Here is a 23654-nt window from a genome sequence, read left to right on the forward strand (position 1 = left end):
AAGAGTCAAGAAAGCTGACCCAGCAAAGCAACTCTGACGCTCTCTATGTTTAGACACCCTGGCAGTCCTCTGCTGGTAAAATCAACTGTAGTTTAAGACTGTGATTATGTAAGATTTCAAGTATCTTAATTCCCCTTGGTTTCTACAGAATTCCAGTTTCACGGTACTGGCTACCCATAAAAAGGAAGTAATCTTCAATCAAATTGAAGATTGATCAAATTACTACAGTGTTCACTCTATGTACAATCTTACACAATGGAACTCTTGTCTGATTTTAAAAATCAGTGCCTTTTGCTAACTGAAGTGGCACTTTTCCCTCCATTTTTCACAACAGAGTTCCATTATTATTGGTGATTTCCCCCTATCATAAACAATATCTGGATCTGTGAAACACTAGCAATGCTTGTTATTTAATTGATTTCCACACCGCTCCCCCTTTCTAAATGGCTGATAAATGAGGATATATTACATCTTTGAGGGTCTTTCCTTCTACTGGCTCCTCACTTCAATGAAATTGCCACGAACACCTCTGATATTACTTACTTCTGCATATTTGGGAGAAAAGAAATCTGACAAATGGAAAAGTCCTTAAAAAAATCCAACAAAATGGGTAAAACAAAAAATCTGGATTAATAATTTTTAATGACTTTCTTATTTCTGTTGCACTAAATTTAATCTACATATCAAGTGGCTTGAAAGTAATCAGGGTATAATAAAATATCAAGGTAGATTTAAAGAAAATATTTTTATTATTCAGTTTTGATAGTTATTTTTACTTATTTGTTTACTTATTAAACATGCTTTAAAGTTTTTTCTGAGAACAGGAGGACTAGACACTTGGTGTGGTTTTAAATGAGCCTCTTATGTAAACAGTTTTGTTTCAGTGAGCTGTTTTTAAGAAGAAGACCAAATATTTTAAGACCTACAGCATAATTATTAGAATTGTTGAATTAGGTCCAAATGTGTCACTCAGTAGCTATCAAGTATGCAGCAAGTATACAATGTACATTACATCAGTCATGACAGTACACAATGAACTTTGGTATCAAAGAATGAGAGGTTTTCTGCAACTGAGTGTAACATTGTTTGAAAATAATTGTTTCTGAATAGAAGTTTCATCCCTACTGTATCCCTCCCTGGTTCCTTTCTACTCTCCCCATTTGAGGCCAGTGATACAAGCAGCATATTTACTTTTCTTACTTACAATTTAAATAGCACTGCAAATATTAAGAAGAGAAAAAATGTAGTGATGGTGTTCTGAGACAGAGTAAGAATAATAAATTTTGTTGTGGAAATCAAAGTCATTGTCTTATGATATTAAGAGAAACCACTTCACTCTTTCTTCTTTCAATAAACTTTAACATGTGTCAAATGCCTTGAAATTTCTATTTGAGTTAAATTTTTGACTTTGTGCCAAACATTGCCTTTTAATTCTATCATTATCAACTTACTAGCTAAATATGATCACAAACAGAAAAATCATCATCTGTGGTAATGTCATCCATAATAAAGATATTGTCAGAAAGGATGTGGAAAGAATCACTCATTCACATGGTAATTCTATATCATGAGGACAAAGTCATATACCATAATATATTCAGTTGGTTTTGGTGGGGAAATAAAATTTCCTCTCTTTTTTATTTTTTTTTTCACTTTCACCCTCCATTTAATCTGATAAACCTCTCCCACAAAAAAAAAAAAAAAAAAAAAAAAACCAAAAAAAAAAAAAAAACCCCAAAAAAAAAAAACCCCAAAAAACTCCAAAAGCAACAATAAAAAAAAAAACTACCAAAGAATCAAAAATCCCACAACTTCCTCCCCCCAAAACCCAAATGCCCAAATCCTTAACTCAAAAATAACTTTAAAACTGTGCTAGTGTGGGGTTGGTGTTTGTGTTTTTTTGGTTTTTCTCCCCATGTCTATTTTACAAGGGAAGGGAAAAAGAAGGTTCCATGTTGTGAATATATTTTTTTCAGAATCAAATTTGTGGGCTTTTTATTTAGTCATAATAATTTAGCCATTGTCCTTCATATAACTCGGAGGTATCTGCCCTTTTTGGAACACATTTTTCACTCCGCACAGAGAATTGAACCATTTCATTTATTTTTGATCCTGTTCACTCACTCCAGTCAGAACATACACGCCGCCCTTCGGTAAATGAAACTATGGTTTATGCACCATCGACAATTGCTGTGAGTTTGTATCCACCGATTTGTGGAAATTGAGGTCACACTTCATGGTCCTCCAGTTTCCCCTCTGAAGCTGCTCCTGTGGTTGGGTGTCCTGTGGCTCTCAGTGGGTAGGGTGTGTTGGTCTGCAACACATCTGCTGCTCCACTTTCTGCTCACTCGATTCGTATTCAGACCTTGTGAAACAAGCTGACTGTTCATCCTCAAGGAGCAGCTGCAAAAGTATTCAGTTCAAAGGATACTGTTAAAAAACAACTGCAAATCCTTTTCAGTCTTGTTAGAGTTGCTCTCTTTTTTCCTCCAGTTCAAGCTAAGTCGTATGAAGAATTACCAGCTATGCAGCATTGATTTGAACTGTAATAATGTGCTTGAAGATTGACTTCTAAAACTAAGAGGAAAGCTGAGTATTCTTGCCAGTGTCAATGGCAGCAGTTATTGAGGTTGTCCATAGGCTGGGGGTGAAAGGTTCACTTCTCTTTTTTCTTTTTCAGTTTTCTTTTTTCCAAATCCCTGTCAAAACTTTTATGTCAGTTGTGCAGAATCATGGTGTCCTTTCTTTCTTTCCATCAGACATGCTGTGCAATTCCTGCATGCTCATATTTGTGTTCAGATTGTGACATACCTCAGGAAAGCAGCTATCGTATAAACTAGGATTAAATGCTGCATTAATTTTACAGTAAAGTCATTAGTTGCAGGTGACTTACACGGTGAGTTCTGTTTACACAGTGAAACATTGTTTGAAAAGGTCATTTCAATGCAGCATATGGGTTTTTTTGCTTTGCCCTAATCCTCATTGTTTCAAGCATCACTGTTCCAGAAAGAATGGCTGAGTACATTTCAGTTGGTAGTTGTTAAAAATATACTGCTACTGAACATAAGAGACTGCTTACAAATAGACTATTTCTGGGTCTCTGGGCTGGAAAGTCCCGTTGTACTCCCAAGACACAGCTCCAGCTATGAGTATTGCTCTTGCAAAAGATTGAAATTCCACTTCTCACAGCAAATGATGTTGTGCTTTTACGTGAAGCATGCCAGACTGTATTTCTAGCTTGATATTGATCACATGAAGGTGTTACAAATGTTGCATAGGAGTACATGATCATGAATTCTGGAGCCTTACCTATGTAGCAGGCAACAGCATGCCCTTTTAAATACAGGATGTACCCTAGGTTTTCCCTTGGTGCAAACAATCTAATTCACATTAGGTTTCTGAGGGTAAATATTATGGAACAACATAAATCTTGGCCTCAAGGTCACTAACACACTGCCATGTAGATTCACTCAGAAGGTATTGAAGATCAGATTTTGCAGTAGTCATGATTTTGATCATTTGCAAATGTGTTGGCTTTCCTGGAAATGCCTCTATCAATAATGGTAATGAATCAATAAAGTGGCAATATTTTATTTTAAGTAATCAGTTCTATTCAGGCTCTGTTATGATCCCACTCCAACACTGCTGGCTCAATATATTTTGATGGCTCTGAATTAAATATTTTGGAATTACTATTCTATGAGAAATTCTTCAGCAGCAATGCTTAGTTATGATTCAAGACAAGTAAAAGCAAAACAAAAGCCTAGTCTTTCTGAGAGATGAAAATTTAATTTTTGGAACAGCTCTAATAAGGAGTGGCTTTAGTTTAGTTTATGCAAAACATACATTCCTTCTTGAGAAGCAGTATTTTTCCATACTTTAAAATTTGCTTGCTTAGTTTAGTCAACATAACTGCTCTTTCACAAGATAACTTAACATCTCTGTTCTCCCACCATGGCCTCAGTGAGACACCTTTTCTGTTATGCTGAAGCAAGTGATCAAGAGCAGCTCTATACTCTGTCAAGGCAAGACCCATTTGGATATCTGTACCTGAAAGGACACCAAAGAGAAGCTCAAGATTTCCCAGGAAACTCTTTGGTACATAGCACACGTTGGTTAGTATGTTGCAGATTGCTGGCTGCAAAAGGAGATGCACTAATTATACTAGGGAGCAATGTTATTTCGCTGATATTCCACTACTTCCCCATAGATTTTTTTTTTCTTATTTTTCTTTTCTTCCTTCTCCAGGTACCTTTCAAAAACATCTATTTCTAGGTCTCAACATGACATAGATTGTAAACTCTGAATCATTTTACATGTTAATACCATATGAATGCCAAGGTGATCACTTCAGCTGCACTGTACAATTTAAGGTCTCTGTATGGTATCTGGTTTTGTTTTGTTCTTGAAAGGATTTTAAATTGTATTTCCTATGCCACTAAGGTTATCTGCTCATATTTCATCTATCAGTAATTTTTGAACTGTTCTTAAATTGTAACCAGATTTTAGATGCGATTGGAAGACAGACTCATCAATCAATTCTACCTGTGAGCAGAAGACAAGCAGCTATTAATTTTGTCAACTAGCTGTTTCCAAATGCTCAGCTTCTTCAGCATGTTCAGAGACAAATCCATGCTTCCAACAAGCTATGTCATAATTATCTCTGGCAGCAATGTTCTTCCTTGTCTCTGGGGATGAAGAGTTAATGCTATAGCAATTGAAAGGAAGACTAAGGAAGTAGATGCATATGGGTAAAAAAGTTTGATCAGTTGAATGACTCTCTTTTTGTCATTTCTGTCAAATATTTCCCTCTCTAGATCCTTTTTTGTTATAGATTTGTGATCTTTTCCTTCTTTTAGAGTTCTATTTTTTTATAGTCTTTACTTCCAAAAGCCTTCCATTCCCAGCCATAATCTTTGCTACCTTTGCATGTTTCCACAGCTCCACTTACACCCAATACCTAATTTTTTTCTGTCATTTTGTTATTTATGACATTTTCTGTCAAAATTGCATTTATTGTACAGTCTGACGAGTGATCTTGTGCAAACGGGTCATATCCCTAACTATTGCTAAAATGCATCATGGGGTCCTTTTGGACAAAAAAAATACACAGGTTTTATTGGAAATGTTTGGGATTTTTTTTCCTGGAAATCTTGAATCCAATAAGATTTGAACAAACCTGATTTTATTTTTTTCCACCAACAACTGATTCAGCTGAAGCCTTATAACAGTTTCTCCCAAGCTTGCAAAGTATTTGCATGAACTTTGAGTACGGATCAGAAGAGTGTTCTGCATGATTCCCAAAATATTAAAAAATTATCTTTAAGGAATATACACATGAAAAAAATAATTTGCTTGCCATAAGAGAGTATTTCCTGTGTTTCACTATTTTCTAAAAATCATTTCCTGAAATTGTTTATATTTTATCCAACAGTAGGTTCAGAATTAATTTTCATTTGTTTCTCTTCATTCCTTTCTCTCCTATGCCTTCTCATTTTCCTCCGTACAGAGAGCTCTTCTCTGACTTGTTATATTCCATCTCTAGTGTGGCAGAGATATATAAATAATCTCAAGTATATTCAATTCTCATTGGAATTGAGGACAAGTAAATAAAATTTAATGGAAGAATTGGGCTAGAGAAATAATAAACCAAATTAAATATGTATAAAACCCACTTGAAACTAATAGGCATTAATTTACATTTCTGTCACCTGTTTTCCACCATCTGACCTAAGAAGAAGATCTGGATGAATAATAGGTAAAAGATGGAGTTCTATCAATGACAAAAATACTTCTTATGTCCCCGATTTCTTGTAACATCCATGCTGTGTAGGTCCTTGTGATGCATTGTTGAGTCTCACTTCACTTCATGAGGGTTCTTTGAAAGAATGTTTCTAATGTAAATGGGGCAAGGTAATTCTTCAAGAATTCAAATAAATTTAATTTTGTTTCATGCTTTTTTTTAAAAAGTAATTTTTATTTTTAATATATGTTACTCTTTTTAATACAGTTTAATAGAGACATCATTGAGGTGAAAATGAGTAAGTAATATAGTAAATTTCTACTTCCTGAATTTTTTAGTATATTTATCCACACAAATTATTTTGAAAATTCAGTATTTTTGTTCAAGGTGAACCCAAATAATTTATTAGGAATTTTTTTAAAGAAATTGACATGAAAGAAACCAATTTTTCTGTGGGCCAGTTAAGAAACAGTACTGGTTTTAGAAAGAAATCCTGGGGCTCTGCTTAAGCCTCATTGATTTTTAGTGGGAGTTGCTGGACCTATTGAAAAGAAAATAGATACCTTTGAATGTTCAGCAACAAAGAAGCAGCTCCCATCTCTGTGTTACTCTAGTGACAAATGTTGGCTGGCTTCTCAGCACAAAAGAAAGGAGTTCTTTTAATAGACAGAGCTTATACTTGCAATTCTGATGCTGCCAAGCTTGAAAAGGGAAGTCCTACCACCTCCACTTTCCTTATTGCTGGAGTCAGTATCACTTGTAGGTAATGAAGCAATGGACACACTGCAAATCTCTGTGTACAGAGGTGCAAAAATCAGGATTCAGCTTACAAAGGCAGACAGCAATCCCTAAGAGCAAAATGAAAACAATCATTGCAATATGAAATATTTCAGACAAGTCCTGTGGAAATAAATTACTGTTATCCTGTGGTAAATTACCATTCCCTTATGGTAAAGGAATCAAGAACCTTCTGATTTGATAGTTCAATACGAAGGAGTTTCTCAAACAAATGAGGAATCTGGGGATTTCTTATAAGTATTAGAAAATGAAAAAAATATCACAGCAATTGCTGGATTGAAGCAAAGTCATTATTTACTCGGTCCGTTGCACATTAGACCAGCATGGGACACATACTAATAGTAGTTTTGGCTAGCAGGCAGCAGGACAAAGCAAAGATGGTTCCTGACTATTTGGACTATAATCCTGCAGCCCTGTGTTTGTGTGCAGCTTCTCAAAGCTGCTGGCAGGGCAGGAGTGGGAAGAAGCCGCTGGTAAAGGGCCAGTTGGTTCCCTTTGCTGAGCATGGAGTGAACGAGGAGTAAGCTGTAAGCAGGCTCACAGCAGATGATTAGGATAACAATGGATCACTCCTGAATTTGATAGCAAATGTGAGGACAGTTGACAAAATTAGTACTGGCACAGTCCTGCAAACTTGGCTTTCTTGTTTGTGGTGTGGTTATTTATTCCTTTTAATAGCTAAAATAAGCTGTTGTGTAGATCTAGTGCCACATATTATAAAATGGAAAAAGAGAATGTTGGCATCAAGTCAATCTAGTGCTATTCTTAATATGTAATGGGATGCCATTGAATTTAATAATGTGTGGATGACTTAAATCTGTTTGGAGGAAGAAGCATTCCCTGATAATGGTGGCTTCAAACGATAGAATGCTATCTCACCCCAGTCACTCCTCTACCAATTATTTATGTTCATCCTTGAAAGCTGCTCCATTTGCAACCAGAAAGGAATATCCAAGCACTTTGTCCTGTGCTGGTTTTAAATATTAAATTACATTCATATAAGCAGATTTTTAAATTTATTTCTTTAAAATGCATCATTTTCTTCATGAGTTTCAGTGCATAATTCTCTCTGTACTTTACTATTTAAGTCCCTTTACCTCCATAAAATTTCATTTCATGCATAGAGAAGATGCTTTTTGGGAACTTTCCTTCATGTGGAGTTTTTTGTAAACATTTGAAGTACTTTTACAAAATAGCAAAATGACCCTAATAGTATATTCTTAGGACAAATAGGAAATCAACACACCATACTGCTGTAACAGGTTTTGTTTTCTTCATTGCATAGTTCTAACTTTCTAATTAATTTTCTGTTATGTGTCATAGTAAAAACAGTGACGTATAAAAAACATTGTACGTGATCCATAAAAACCTTCATTGGTTCAGTTCTCTACTTCTTTACAAGACCAGTGAATTACTTTCAATTGCATATGTGTGATTATTTATAGACAATTTACTGAAAAGGTGTTGCAGAAGACAACAAAATTTCTGCCAAAAAATATAAAATAATCATCTCTATTGTGATCATTGTAACTGATTTGCATCTGTCCGTTTAATCACAAAGCTGAGGACTATCATCATTGTGCTCTTGCGTGGGTTGTGGATGTCAGGCTGCAGAGAATTGTTCTGTCATACTCATTTCTGATACTTTTTTATTAAGATTTGAAGGCAAGTTTTTTGTTGGAAAATCTTCATGAATTCTGAAAGACATAAAATTTCAGTTCATTATTTCTCTAAACCCAGTTCTCCTGCCTTGCATACAACATCTAAAATTCATCACAGATGTTTTTACATTTTAACGTGGTCCATTTTAGTGGGACACCAAATGGACTCAGGGATACTAAATGTTTTTTTCCCAACCTAAGTGACCCTATGAATCTCTGTGAATATATTGTTTTGTACAACTTAAACCACTTAAATATATTATTCAAACTCAACTGAATAGCTAAACTAATAGCAGGACTAATGCAATCATTCTTTTCTAGCCTTTTCTCTAAGCCTTTAGCACTTCTAGGAATTTTACTCAATTCCAGCTACTTGTGAACACTTTTTTAATAGTGATGTGGGGTTTCTCTTTTTTTTTTTTTATTTTTAAAGAAAAGAGACAAATATTGTGGTAAACCCATGCAAATTCTATCATACAAATAGAAATAACAGACCCCTATTTGGAGGCTTTCTAAAATCAGAGTGACTATCTATTACAGAGGCATACTTCCTAGCAGAAAATATTCAAGATGTTCCTTACTAACTAAATTTGTATTACTGTGCATGCAGGGAGCCATGAAATTCCAGGAGGGTTACATGAAGAACAAGGGCGGTCAGCATGCTTTTCACAGCATTCTGGAACATAGACACAAGAGGATGGGGTGTTTGAACATTAAATTTTAAAAGCTTCTTATACTTCAGAAAGCCTTTAAAACTATAAAAAATTTAAAGGATTTGTAAAAACTACATATGCACAGTCATCAAAAGAGCTTGAAATATGTTTGGAAAGATCAAAGAGGAATATCTTACATTATCCATATGATGGAGGAAGGAGAAGAGAGGGAGAAGGGAGAACAAGTTTCTGGAGTTTGGTGTCACAGGTGAAGAACAGAACTGAGGAATAAGGTCTGCTTTTCACAATCTTCTCCGGCACACACTGTTTGCCATCTTCACTTTTTATATCTATCTTAGTGCTACTTAGAAAATTGTAGAAGGAGGTGGGGTGTGAAATGTCTGAACAACCCATGATATTCTGTGGAAAAGAAATGTGCCAGTTTTAGTGCTTGAATGGCTGTAATTATCATATTGTGGGCGAAAGTGCTGAAAGCTTAACATTTCAGTGAAATATGGTAGGATTATACAATGCAAGATGTTGATATGTACCTATAACTTGCATATGATATAGTGTGTCATTAAAAGCAACAACAGAACACCCATTGCCTTTAGGCTAAAACCATATGTGAAATTTAGGTATTTTCTAAAGGTCCCTTTCTATGGATTCTGTGGATCATTTGCAACAGGCTTACACTGTGGCACTTGACAGTTCAAAGAGTTCTTTCAGATTTACTATGGTGAGGCTACTGCCAAACTTGGGATTTCAGTGCACTCTCTCCTAAGCAATTATAATGTCTTTCAGGATATTTAAGGAGCTATTTATTCAGCTTGCATCTTTCTCTCCCTTTTTCTGTCTTCTTTCTTTTTTTTTTTTTTTACCTTAATTTAAGGGGTGATGTCAGGTTAAACTTTGATAGAGTTTTATGTTTATGAAGTTTTCTTTAAAAGTATAAAACAAAGAAGACACAAAAGCAAACCAAAAACATGCCATGTATTGGGTTTGCATGACCAAATTTTAGTAGCAGAGGGGCTACAGGGGTGGCTTCTGCCATGTCTGGCAGTGCCAATGCATGGCAGGGTCAAAGATGGATTTGCTGCTGGTCAAGGCTGGACCAAATAGAAATGACAGTAACCCCTCTCTGATAACAGATTTAAGAAGAAGAAAAGTTATTGTGCAGTCATAATTGCACCCAGAGAAGAATGAGATGAGAATATGTGAGAGAGACTCCCTGCATACACCAAGGTCAGTACAGAAGGTGCTGCATAAGGTGCTCCTGGTGCTGGGTCTGAGATTCCCCTGCAGCCCATGGTGCAGGCCATGATGACACAGCTATGCAGCCCATGGAGGATCACAGGGATGCAGACATCTACCTGCAGCCCATGGAGGAGAGCCATGCTTGAGCAGGTGGATGCCTGAGAGGATGCTGTGCATCTATGGGAGGACTGTGCTGGAGCAGGGTCCTGGCAGGGTCCTGCAAACTCCTCCTTCCTGCAAGCCCATGGAGAGGGGAGCCCATGCTGGAGCAGGCTGTGACTGAAGGTCTGTAACCCAGGGAAAGTGTAGCAGTATTGTAGCAGTTTGTGGAGAACTTTTGCCCATGGGATGGACTCACGTTTATTAATGGAGAACTCTCTCCCATGGGAGGAACCTCACACTGGAGCGAGGGAAGGACTCCTCTCCCTGAGCAGTGGAAGGGACATATGATGAACTGACCATAACCCTCATTCCTTGTCTCCCTGTGCCACCAAGGAAAGGAGATAGAGCTAGGAAGGAGGGAGGGTTGTGGGAAAGGTGTTTTTTAAGGTATTATTTTATTCCTCATTATCCCGCTCTTTTATTATATTTTATTAGCAATAAATTAAATTAATCTCTAATTTGAGCCTGCTTTGTCCATGATGGTATTTGGTGAATGATCTCTCCTTGTCCTTATCTCAACCCAGGAATCCTTTATTATATTCATCTCCTTCTCCAGTTGCTGAGGGGACTGATAAAGAGGCTTTGGTGGATACCTGGCATCCGACCAGGGTCAACCCACTACAACAGCCCCCACCCCAACTGAAGTGAAACAAAACAATAGTCTCACAGTTATATTTGAGGTTTTTGTGTGTTTGTAACTGAAATATTACGTTGTTGGTTAAGTGTTGAAAAGAGATTAAAAATATTTTTAAATAAAAAGAGAACTAACTAACTAATAGTAATTGTTCAAGCAGGTGAATGCAAGTAACCTTTCCCAAAAACAGCAGTGAATTTCTCATGGAACTTATTCCTGTGTACTCTTTCACTTTCTGTTTGTTGCTCTTTATGGTTTTTTTCAAAACCATTCATGGTTTGTGCTTGGATAGGTCACAATTGTTTTGTCTCCAGATTATCTTGCCCAGAGAGAGAATGAATTTTGTTGGTTCAGAATTCAATTTATCCCAAACACTCACAGTCAGTACCAATTGCTATTACTCCATTCTGCTAAAAAAAAAAACCAATTTCTGCTTCTTTACATTTTCCCTGTTGTCCCTCTAAAATCTTTTGTACCTGCTTACTGGATTTTGTCTTCTGAGGTCTGGAGTTTTCCAGTCAAACATATACAGGCCATCAGTGAGGTGCCTCTTTCACCACTTTCTGCACCTGAAGTTTTGTAACATACACTGCACTGAATATGAAAGATCCCCTAATTTATCTGTGCTAGCTTCTTTTGAGACAGGGTCCTTTGGTGCTTTGCAATGAGGAGCCTGGAAGAGTCTAAGTAGATTTTTGAGCTGTTTGAGAGACAATAGCTATCCATGCTAGACATGAAACTATAAAGAAACAAATAAGGAACAGATTCCAGTTGCTTCCACTGTCTGTTCCAAACTCACGTATATCAAAATTGTTTAACCTGTAAGAGCCATATTTTGAGTTATTAATATTATCATTGAAATGAGCAACAACTTTGTAAAAGTGTTTAGATGCTTTATATATTTTAAATGTCCATGAGGGTTTTCATGATCTACTGAGGTTTTTAAAGAGAAGTGCTTTATGGTGCCATTTATTTCCTCTCTCATTTCCTCTCTCCTTGTGTTTAATGATATCGTACAAATAACTACAGTATTTTTTTCTTGAGAGTGATCCCAACATAATTTGTAAATGGCATAGTTTGGATTTATTAAAACTCAATGTAATTCTATTAAGCAGCCTCTGAAAATAGGTATGTGTTCCATACAGTTCCATATTTCTGGCTGCCCTATGAGGAATACAGAAGTGCTGCACATCATATTTATAAGTTCTATCTTGAATCCTTTCTGCGAGTAAGACTCCCACTGAAGCCATCAAGCAAGTTACTTTTACAAGGAATGCAGACTTGTAGTCAAAGTGAATATTTCTTATTATAGGCCAAGCCAGGGGATGCTGAGGGAATATTTAGTTTTGTCTTTAAAAGTACAATGAAGTTTTGAGTGCCTGAACAATAGTATTACAGGAGAAGATGAAGGGTGTACAGTGACAATAAAGTAGCACTTCTCAGCACAAGCAGAAAACCAATTCACTTCTCATCAGATACCTCATAACCAAATTACTGGATGATGATTTCTGGGGAAAAAAAAAAAAAAAACCCTAACAAAAAAGTGATTTTTGCAAACAAATAGGCAGAAAAGAGGAAACAAAATAATATGCCTGTGTCAAAGTGTGGCTTTAATTCCTTAGCCTGAGCACCCTTACAAAAATGAAAGACTAGATGTGCTTACTTGTGCTCAGATTAGGCATATGATTTTTTTTGCTGCATGTCCTCATCGCCAACAAATACTCTTATCAGAGGCACTTGCAGCATTTCTGTCCCAAGTATCATTTGCGTGTTTATTGTGCCCACATAATGTTGTGCTCTTATTATTCATACATTTTGAGACATGTGAAGTCTAAATGCATTATTTTAAAAAACAAAACAAACATACTATTGAAATATTTTGAAATTTTAAAGCAGTTTTGGCTTCACCAGATCAGAATGGGTAGTTACCATAGTAACATTTATGCAAGAGGGAATTAAACATCATTACAATCATTCCTAAGTGTTGAATAGCTGCTCAAAGTTTTGCCTCTTGGCATATTGCAAATTTAAAAGTTCACAGTTCTATTGTAGCAAGAAGACAAACCAAATGGCTCTTGGTATTGTTTGTTTTTTTTTTTTTCTCTACCAACTTGCTCTGAGATACAATGGTTTAGAAGCCTTCCCAAACATAGCAGCCAGAATAACAAATTATAGCTCAGTGAAAGTTGTTCAGGAACAGTAAGGAGCCCATGCCTTTTGTTCATGCCTATTGTTCCTTTCTCATCAAGCCAAATTTCTGTAATATCCATTCACTGCATAAGCAGTGTGAAAAATAATGGACAGTGTTTTAACTCCATTAGCACAAAAATTGTATGACATTTGTCAGAGTTATATAGCACTAGCTAGTGTGTATATGCCACACATTGATTTGTATTGGGTTTGGATGGCCGGGTTTTGGTAGCACTGGGGGCTACAGGGATGGTTTCTGCAAGAAGCTGGCTGGAAGCTCCATCCCCTGTCTGATAGAGCCAGCTCCAAGATGGACACACCATTGGCTATGGCCAAGACCATTAGTGCAGGTGGTAACGCCTCTGCAGAAACAGATTTAAGAAAGGGGAGAAGTTACTGCTCAGGAGAGACTTCAGCCAGAGAAGGGAGGAGTGAAAATATGTGAAAGAAACTGTTCCAGATGCTGGAGCAGAGGTTCTCCTGCTCAGCCCACAGTGCACACCATGGTGCGGCAGACTTTCTCCAGCAGCACACGGATCCCCACAAGTGAGCAGACATCCATCTGCAGCTTCTGGAATGTTCCACATCACTGTAGGTGGATGCCCAAAGGAGGTTTATGACCCCTTGAGAAGTTCACACTGGAATAGGCTTCTGGCAGGGCTTTTGGAAGGAAAGAAGTCCGTGCTAGAGCAGGTTTCTCAGAAACACTTGTGACCCTGGGAGGAATAATGCTGAAGAAATCTAATCCTGCAGGACTCCACCTTTTGTAAGGAACCCACACTGAAGCAGTTTGTGGAGAACTGCAACTCATTGGAAGGGCTCACTTTGGGGAAGTTCACAGAGGACTGTCTCCTGTAGAAGGGGAGCAGGGGAAGAGTGTGAAGGGGAAGTAAGGCGGATCTGGCACTTCTATTCCTATAAACTTTTTAGTTGTATTCTAAACTTCTGTCCAACAAGGTGTGTGCATTTATTAATTGTGCAGTGCACGTATAGAGACTTCAGCTGGTTCTGAGCCTGACAAATGCAATGCCTTTCACAGCACTGGGATGTAGAGCTACATGATATATACTTTTGGGAAATCTCAGCTCCCTCCACCTCTGCTGGGAAGGTAGCCACCTGTTAAACACTCTTTTACAGACCTGAACAGAGATCTTAGTTCTCTCCTAAAATATAGGCAATGTCAGCTTTTATATATGTGTGTGCATATAAATATGTATATATACATACATCTTTATTTATTTATTTATTTATTTATTTATTTATATTTATATATAAACAAAAGTTAATAGGGAAATTTCCAGGCTCCAAGGCCAGGTCATGTTTCCACAGGCTGAGAATTGTCATATTTGTAACTTCTACCTCTCGCTATACCAAAAAATCTTTTGCAGGGATGGGGAGGGGATGTGAGAGAAGCTGGACACAGTAAGTTGAATGGAAATGTTTCATTCATATATTTGAAACTCTGTCAGTACTAGTCAAAATAAAACCAAACCAAAATTAAGTTCCCTGAGATGGAAAGAGTGATTTGAAGGGAGTTCAGTGTAACATTATTATTTTTTTAGACCATCTCTTTATTAAAAGGGCAAGCTCAGATTCTTCTCTCAGAAAAATTTCTATATTTCTTCAAACAGTGTTTCAAGTAAGTGACAAAAAAATCCTCAGATTAGGTTTTTTTTTTTTTTTCAAGGCCCTTGATTTTATACCCCCGAATGATTAAAACAGAATATCTAGTAACTCCCTGACACATCATATCAATTCACAGCAGCATCCCACAGTAATGTGTCTTCTTTTCTTGTATTTTTTAGTGCTTATGCAAACCCTCTTGGAAAGATGATTCCTACAGCTGAGGTATACTGCAATTAGTATGCTATAGATAGAGAAGTGCATAATATGCACAGTATATCATTTGTCAATGGTAGCCTAAAAAATTGGTTCCTACCCTGTAAGAATTCTTGAATAAAAGTATCTGATATGCCAGATCCACCTCAGAGAATCAAGAGTGAGAAAATTTAAAATTCTGTGTTCAGTGCTTTATCTGCAGAGTATGCAGCAGATAATTTATGTGGCTAATATTAAGTAGTAACAGTACAAGAAAATATGAAAGAGGTCTTCTTTTATGTAGCTAGTTGTGGTACATATGAATTGGGAAAGTAGAGAAGGTCCTTTGGGAAAATACTATACAAATAGCAGTTAAATACTGGATTGTAATGAATATACACTAGGAGATAAAATATAACTTCTGGAAACATTCCTCAAACAGTCCTAGCTCTCCAGGAGTCTGACTTCCTTCCAGACTAATAAGCAATTTCTGTAGTCATAGGACGGTTTTTATTGAAAGGAACCTTATAACCTTCTTGCTCCAATCCCCCTGACATGAGCAGGGACACCTTCCATTAGACCAGGTTGCTCAGAGCACCATCCCACCTGGCTTTGAGCACTGCCAGGGATGGGGCATCCACAACTTCTCTGGGCAGCCTGTTCCAGTGCCTCACAGTAAATATATATTTTATAGAGAAATCTGAAATAGTTTTCTTTTTTACTTTAATAGATTTGCCATTTTATTAAAGATGGTAGAAGAAACTGTTCCCAGGAAAACAAGAGTGATGTCTGCTGTATTTGTATTAGCAGCAGATGCATCTACAGCATAAACTGTGCTGTTATTTTTTTAAATTTATTTTTAGTACACAATCTTTAAGGCTAGTACAGATGTTTCTGTATTTTAGAGTAGCTTTACAATAAATTTTAAATTTCTTTCATTAAAAGGAAAAAAAAATTTCTGCATTTACCAGTTGTAGGCACAATGGGAAAGAGGACACTGCTTTCTCAGAAATATGGTACTAATAACTGCCATTTAAAGCAAATCATTAATTTGGTAAACATGAGCAACACATTTCTGCCAGATTAGTATTTTTAGATAAAACATAGAAGAATTTAATATACACAGGGACATTCAAAACTGTGTATTTATTATGACAAAAATGCTCGCAGATATTGATATGTTTCTAAAAAACATTAAGATTTCAGGTTTTTTGAAACATCAACTTACTGATGCCATTCAGTACAATGGTAATATATATATTAACAGAAATTTGAAATTTCAAACAAAAATGGTTTTTTATTTGCATTTTTTTTCTTTATTTTTACAACAGAATATCTTAAGTCAAGAAAAATACCTAAAAATAAAGTGTAACATTGATGTCATTATCTAGTTATACAGCTGTCAGCAAAACTGGTCATAGTTTGAACAAAATATCTGTAAAGTTGCTGCCACTTAACTAACTAGCCCAGAAAATTAGATCCTGTTTTGCTGTGTAGATTTATGTTAGTCAGTTTTAATGTGTTACTTAACAGCAGAAGCAGCAACATAGTAAGTCTTTTATCCATGGTTTCAGAAGTGTAGCAGGTTTTCTTTCATCTTTTTTTGCTAACTTTTTCTTCTAGCAGTAATAATATTAATGATAGTTAAAAAATCTCTTACTTTTGTGGCTGATGTCAGTAACTGAAGACTGCACCCCTCAACTGTAAGAAGTAATTGAAGTTTTCACAGTATCTAAGAACATTCCCATGGTGCTTTACCAGTAAACCAGAATTTCCTGTGTGCTACCCTCTTGCTTAGTGCATGAAAGAGCATGCTTGAGGGTAAAACCAAAGGCATTTTTTGACACAACAGTTCTAAAATTTCCCAGTCCTTTAAAAGTAAATATTAAACTATATATAAAAATTCTGTAACTTCAAAGTAATTATGAGATCAAGTGGCATGGCAATTATTTTCCTTATGTTTTGTATTGTGGTTCATAAATGGGCAATAAACAGTTAATATATTTAATGTATATGGCTTTTGTGAGCTTTAGCTTTTCATACTGACATAAAATATCTGACTTTGGCCAATAATCCGAGATTTTTTTTACCAGAATTTCCCACAAGTATATCCTGTGAACTACGAAATCTAATTTACATGTCCTTCAAAAAGACAAATTAAATAGCCTGTCTTCCTTTGACTTATTTCTGACCTACCTTTCCTCCACAGTTACATCTCCCAGAAAAATACAAAGAGCTTGCACCATTTTTCTCTCCAGCCCCTTTCCTTCTTACCTCTTTTTCTCTTACTTTTTTTTCCCCCTTAATTTATCCCCTTAATTTATCTGTTAACAATGTCCTGCTTATAATCTTGATTCTGGACATGACAAGAAATGTCAAGAGGCAAGCAAAAGTAACATGGGAGAAACTTTTTTATTATCCTTTCTCACTCTTGCTCATGGTGCTCTGAGTGCTTTGTGTGTGTAATAGTACCATGAAATTCTTTCACGTTGAACTTCTGGGTATTTTGGGGTGTGAAATCTATGGTTCTTCATCACAGCTCTTAGATGTGTTTTCTTACCCTGGGGCAAATTATTTGTCCAAATTCAATAAACATTCTGCTGTAGCTTCCTTAGAAACCCCTTTCCCTGAAGTAGTTGATGTCCTCTTATTCTCTGCTAATGAAGAGATTAATCAACCTGATTTCAGTATTTGGCATGGCTGGTAATCCAATCTTCCTTAATTATCTCCATAGCAATCCTAGTTATCTTACCAATCTAACCCATTTTTGTCCTACTTCTTTGTGTTGAAAAACCTTCTGCTTATAACATAACAAAATTAGACTTATGATCTTCCACTGTACATTCCAGCTATACAGCCATCCTCTATTTCCTTGTCTACATTTAGTAGGTTCCCATTACTGTTTTACAATAATAAATTCTGAGTGTTTTGTTACATGTTTTAAGGACAGGAGTACCAGGTTACAACTTTAACTGTTTGCATTATAATTATTACTAAGACATGAGATCACAAAATATTTGGCATCTTTGTAAAAGTGGTTACTTAATTTTTCAAAAACTTGAAAAAACCCTAATGATTTCACCATAGCTGTATTCATACAATGACTGTGAACCAAGACACTGTTTTTGCTTTTGTTTTTTTTTGTTTGTTTGTTTGTTTGTTTGTTTGTTGTTTTTTTTTTTATATGCCCATTGAGTTGCTGTTAAAGATTATAATTAGTGGTCATATGTCCTTCTAGAATAAATGTTATGGCAGTAACATTTATGATGGCATAGGCTTAGCAGTGTTAGTGGTTGACTCAGCCAATCTTACCAGCATTACAAAATCACCAGGATGCTGGAAGAATTCTTGCTGAACCAATAAGTACTAAGAGTTGTATTGGTGCACACTCTTTTCCTGGTGAGCTGGGAGATGCTAGCCTTCTAAATGAAGAATTAAATTTAACTTTCTCTAACAGAAAAGTTTTTAAAAACCTATATTGCATGAAGATTTGAAGGGAGTTGTCCACATGATTCATATGCAGATGGACATGACTCTTTTCTAAGAAGAATGCAGACATATTTTACTGAAAAATCTAGGTGTAGCTTCACTTAACAAAAGCAGATTTCATAATTTCTTGTTGTTTTGTTTTGTTTTGTTTTTAAATTTGAGTAGAGTCAACAAGTTATGTAGCACAATTTAAGAAAATCCCAATTAGGTTTTTATATTTTATTATTTGTATCATATTATATTTATTTTTTTCTGTTAATTCATGCCTCCTAATACCAGGTTCTCTCTCTAATCATTAAGTCCCACTACAAGAGTGAAGCTAACAAAATCTGTCTTGACCACCTGTGGAAAAGAGAACTTATGCAGCAAATGCAAAAAACATCCCTTTTCTACAAAAAGAAGAAGAGAGGGCATACATCCCTCTTTTACAAAAAGAAGAAAAGAAGACATAAAGACTGACTGTGGAGGAGTTGTTTCGGATCTGAGAGTTCTGATTTCTGACCATGACGTAACCACATTCTAAATTGGTCACATGTGTTCCTTTTGCCTAAGTTGCATGGTGCTATGTAGCAGACTCTTTGGCTTGTATCCTCTTTTTCAGACAAGCTGCTCCAGGTGGGCAGAACAGCCCTGCCAAGGGCAACTACTTCCTTTTCCATGAAGCTGGCGAACTGGCAGAGTGGAATGTCATATCCTGCCAAATGTCTCTGAGGAGCACAGCAGGCACAGTGGGTTCTGCAATGTATTTCTGAAGTTGCCTGCCTATCTAAATATTCATTTAGCTGGAAAGCTGTATTGGTTACAATATCACAAATTTGAGTGATATTTTGGTTTTTGGTAGGAAGCATGTGTCAAAAAAAAAGATTCAGAAATATTGCAGAAGGGTAGAGGAAAGAAGTAGTCTTGACTAGAGACTAGGTTAAAATAGAGAAATGTATTGAAATAGCATAAATACATCCAATTTAGTTCAAAGTTAGTGCTTGAGACCTCGATTGTGGTTTTTTTTTTCTGCATTGTGATTTAACCCCAGCTGTCAAATGACCCCACACAAGTCACTACATCACCTTTCCCTCTGGAAGAGAACAGGAGGGAATAGGAATGATAAAAGAATGAGGGAGAGAATAGGAATGATAAAAGGCAGAAAAATCATGGGTTGAGAGGAAGATAGTTTGATAGGGAAAGCAAAAGGTATGCACACTAGCAAAGCAAAATAAGGAATTAATTCATTGTTTCCCATGGGCAGGCAGGTGTTCAGCCATTCCCAGGAGATCAGGGTCCCATTTTGTGTGACAGTTCCTTGGGAAGACAAACACCATCAATGCAAATGTCTCCCTCTTACTTCTTCTTCACCCAGCTTTATATGCTGAGCACAGTGTCATATGATAGTTCAATTGACGAACTGATAGTTCAATGGTGAGTTTCTGAGCACTTGCTCTTCGTTGAACACAAGTTTTTGTAGAAATCACATTCTTATTCAGTGATGTCCTATGGCAGATAGTTGCTCTAGGGTTTTTTACCCCCTGTGGATCAAGACTGCAGCCATCACTTTGACCAAAAAACATTGAAATTGCAACAATCTGCTCTGCTTCTTTGATCCATGGGTGGTCAGATCTTTCTACTATTACAATTTGTCTCTTCCATATGGATTTTCTTAAGTACGATCTTTACTAAATATCTGTTATTTAGATAATAATAACAAAATAGATGCTTACCTCCTTTGCATTGCAAACAAATTCTTCTAAAATAAGCATATATATATATATATACATTGATCCTTCAGTGTAATTTCACTCTAATCTGCCCTAAGGGGTCAATTACCAAGAATCTGAGATACCCTCACCTTCCAGGGTGGGTTACAACACGCCCCATGAAATAGGCTTCAAAGTAAAGGATTTGGCCTCAAATATTTTGTTGTCAATATAAGCCAACAGCAAAAAAATGTGAAAATTTTCCCCCAGCTTTCAGTGTGGAAAGCTCCATGAAGAGCTGATGCATGGTCCTAAGTGTTTTTCAGGTTCTGTTTTATTTTTGCCATTGTCTCCCTCCTCCCCAGTAGCACAGACTGTGATTCAGGGCAGAGAGCCCTGGGTCTATTTCTCTGAATGCAGAAGCCCATCCTTTCTTGTTGTCAGGGTTAGCAGTTTTGTCTGTAAGTGATATTTTTGGTAGCCTTCTGGGTGACACAGGAAGTGGCATAGAAACAGCAGAAGCCCATGCCCACTAGGTTTTTCCTACAGAAAACAGTGAAATGCTCTTCCTTTTATTTATTCCATGCTTTTGTCCTCTATATATCTCAGTATGATAATGGCAGTACAGCAAATAATTTCAGTGCTATATTATACAATAAATGGGAAAGAATAAAGGAAAGGTCCACATGGGAATGATAATATTTATATGTGAATGTAGTGTACGAAATGTGTTTATGCTACTGAGATTTAAATTTCCATATCTGACATATTGGTGATTTGTTTTTCTTTGATTACATCCCGAGTAGCAGCACAAGAAATGTATGCTCTTAACAGCTGATACATTGAATGTCATGTTTAATGTTTTTCAAACATAATCAAAATATTTAATATTTTCTTGTGGTTTCTTCTGTATAATGCTGAAATTAAAGCAAATGAAACATCATATTTTTTTTAATATTCCTTGGGAGAGCAAGAGAACCTATAAATGACACATACTGGGCTGATTCAAGCATATTGCTGTATTAGCATAGACATTTCTTTTTGAAAATATACACATAAAAATCGCAGCAGGGTTGTAAGTCTGACATTCCCATGCCCCATAGGCTTTATGCTTATGTACCAGTGCTCAGAAATGGAGACCCTCTTCTTTAAAAAAAAAAAAAAGAAAAAAAAATGACCAGTAAAGACAATTTAATAGGAGTATTTTGCATGTACAGAAAAGTTTGTCAGTGGAGAATCTCTGCAGGACCATGTCTGCACCTCAACACTATGCAATAAAAAAAAGGAATCTGTGTACAATTATTTAATGTTGTAGATGACACTATGTAAAAGGGCAATATTTTTTTACTCCTTCATTCTGTTTCCATTCCTTATGTCCTAGCACAATGATTGTTTACTGAATTACTATTTGGTCTTATCATAGTAAGTTTTAGCTGTGAGGAGGAAATGAGCATCTACATTTTTCTTGGGGAGATAATTCTATAGTGTAACAAATGTCAGTGTTTTGATATTGAATTTCCTTATAGTCCATCTATATATCCCTATTCATACTTCTATATTGTATATCCTGTGTTTCTTAAGAGAAGTATCTTGTAGATCAGCTCTGTTATTTAGACTTTTTTTCCTTTGTTTTTAAATTTCAAAGGTGAAATTCTTCTGTGGAAAATTGCTTGGGCTTAAGGACAGTTCTTGTTTCATTTGTTTAAATTATTTCAGACATTCTATAGTTCACAAACAGGCCAAGTATTTTCTTAACCTATGTGATATCAGAAGAAACTTTATCTTATTACAATTATTTTTATGTCACAAAATCTTCTCCTTCCTTCTGTTTCACTTTTCACTCCAGGAGTTTTAATTGCAGAACTATGGGTGACGCATGTGCAAAAAGGAACACAGCATGACTTTCTTCTTCTGTGCTGCATTTGAAGCATGACTAAGTATGAAAAAAATATTTCTACTAGGATATTGAGAAAATATGATCTTGAATGCACTACCAGTTAATAAAATTTGGAATCCCCATTTTTGTTGAACTATTTGCTAGGCTAGACCTATATTGCCTGCTGACAGTCACAAAATATAAAATACTCTCTTAGAAGACATTGTACTCAAAATTCTTTAGAAGTTACTACAAAAAATCCTTAAGAAAACTCCAAGCTAGTTTAAAAAATTAAGTGTTTTTAAATTATTAATATTTTGAACAAAAATACGTAATTTTTTTATGATTGATGATTGAAAGAAGTTTGAAAGCAATTCTGTTGATGAAATAATAAACAATATCAATTCACAAATTTAGCATTTTCTAGTTTTATGGTTATCCTTATTGCTAAAACCAAGAGCCTAATGCAGACACATAAACAGATTTCTGGTTAATCAGTTTCTATTTTTTGTCACTGACCATATTTCTGACAGTCCACTTTTAGTCCCTTGATGAGTCCATTTGCATTCTGTGACTCTTGCTTTTAAAATATGCCTAAAATGCTTTTGAATTTTGCTCCCAAATTTTCAGTATCTTTCATCTTCCCACACATCTATACTTTTTCATGCTATCATTCTGATATATCTCTCTTTTATGATATATTCTGATGTTTCCCAAATTGCAACTTGAAATCTGTGATCCACAGCAATTAATAAAAAACTAGTATATAAATAGTCCTTTTTGTATTACCCCTTCTCCAAGTATGACTATAGTATGAAAGTAAAAAAATAATTTCCAGGAAAAAAGATGGACAAAGAAATGTGCAGTAAGCCCTAAAGACTGCAGAAATATGCCCTTATGAGAAAGGATTCATAAGTCTAAAAGCATGTCTGGCTTCATTAGAAGAGCTAATATAGCTGGATAAAAAAATGCTACCTCTTTCCTCAGGCTTTAGCTCTATTGCAAATGTATAAATGTATGAATTAAATCAGATTGCATCACCAGTAGAAAGGTGTTTGTATTAACGATGTAATGCATATATCTTTTTTGTTTTATTTTTAAGGGCTTTTCACAAAACCAAAAGAAAGACCCTTAACAAATGGGGTTTTTTACCTCTAAAAATTACAGTGGTCATAATACTTTTCAATGAGTTTAGTGTTGGTAAGTACAGCAGCACGTCAATGACTTGGGAAGAAAAATGCAGTGGGTGAAATCTGGCCCTTACTGCTATTGCTGTGCAAAAGCTGGCTGTAAAACAGTGCAGGGTTGGCTGAACATCAGTGACAACAAATATTCTGGCACTGTTGTGCAGGATGGCTGAAGGCACTCATCCATGGCACAGAAGAAAACACACTGTCATTGCTGTGGAAAAGATCAAACTTCCCCTTTGGTCAGTAAGTTGCAGATGGCAGCATATGTGTTAGCAGGTGGGGAAGCTGTTTATTCTCTTTGGCTCTCACTCTGGTTCCCGTTGGATGTTGCCGTGCTGCTTAGTGCCCATTCTGTATCCTAATTTGAGCATTAGTTGAAACAAAGCCCTTCATTTACACAGTGGATGGGGTTGAAAAGCCTCTTCATGTCTTGCTTTCTCTCTGCATCCCTGCCGAGAGCTGTTCAGGCTTGTTCCTAAAGATTTGTCATTAAAT

This window comes from Pyrgilauda ruficollis, unplaced genomic scaffold (assembly GCF_017590135.1).
Source record: "Pyrgilauda ruficollis isolate IOZ18807 unplaced genomic scaffold, ASM1759013v1 scaffold37, whole genome shotgun sequence".
Lineage (NCBI taxonomy): Eukaryota > Metazoa > Chordata > Aves > Passeriformes > Passeridae > Pyrgilauda > Pyrgilauda ruficollis.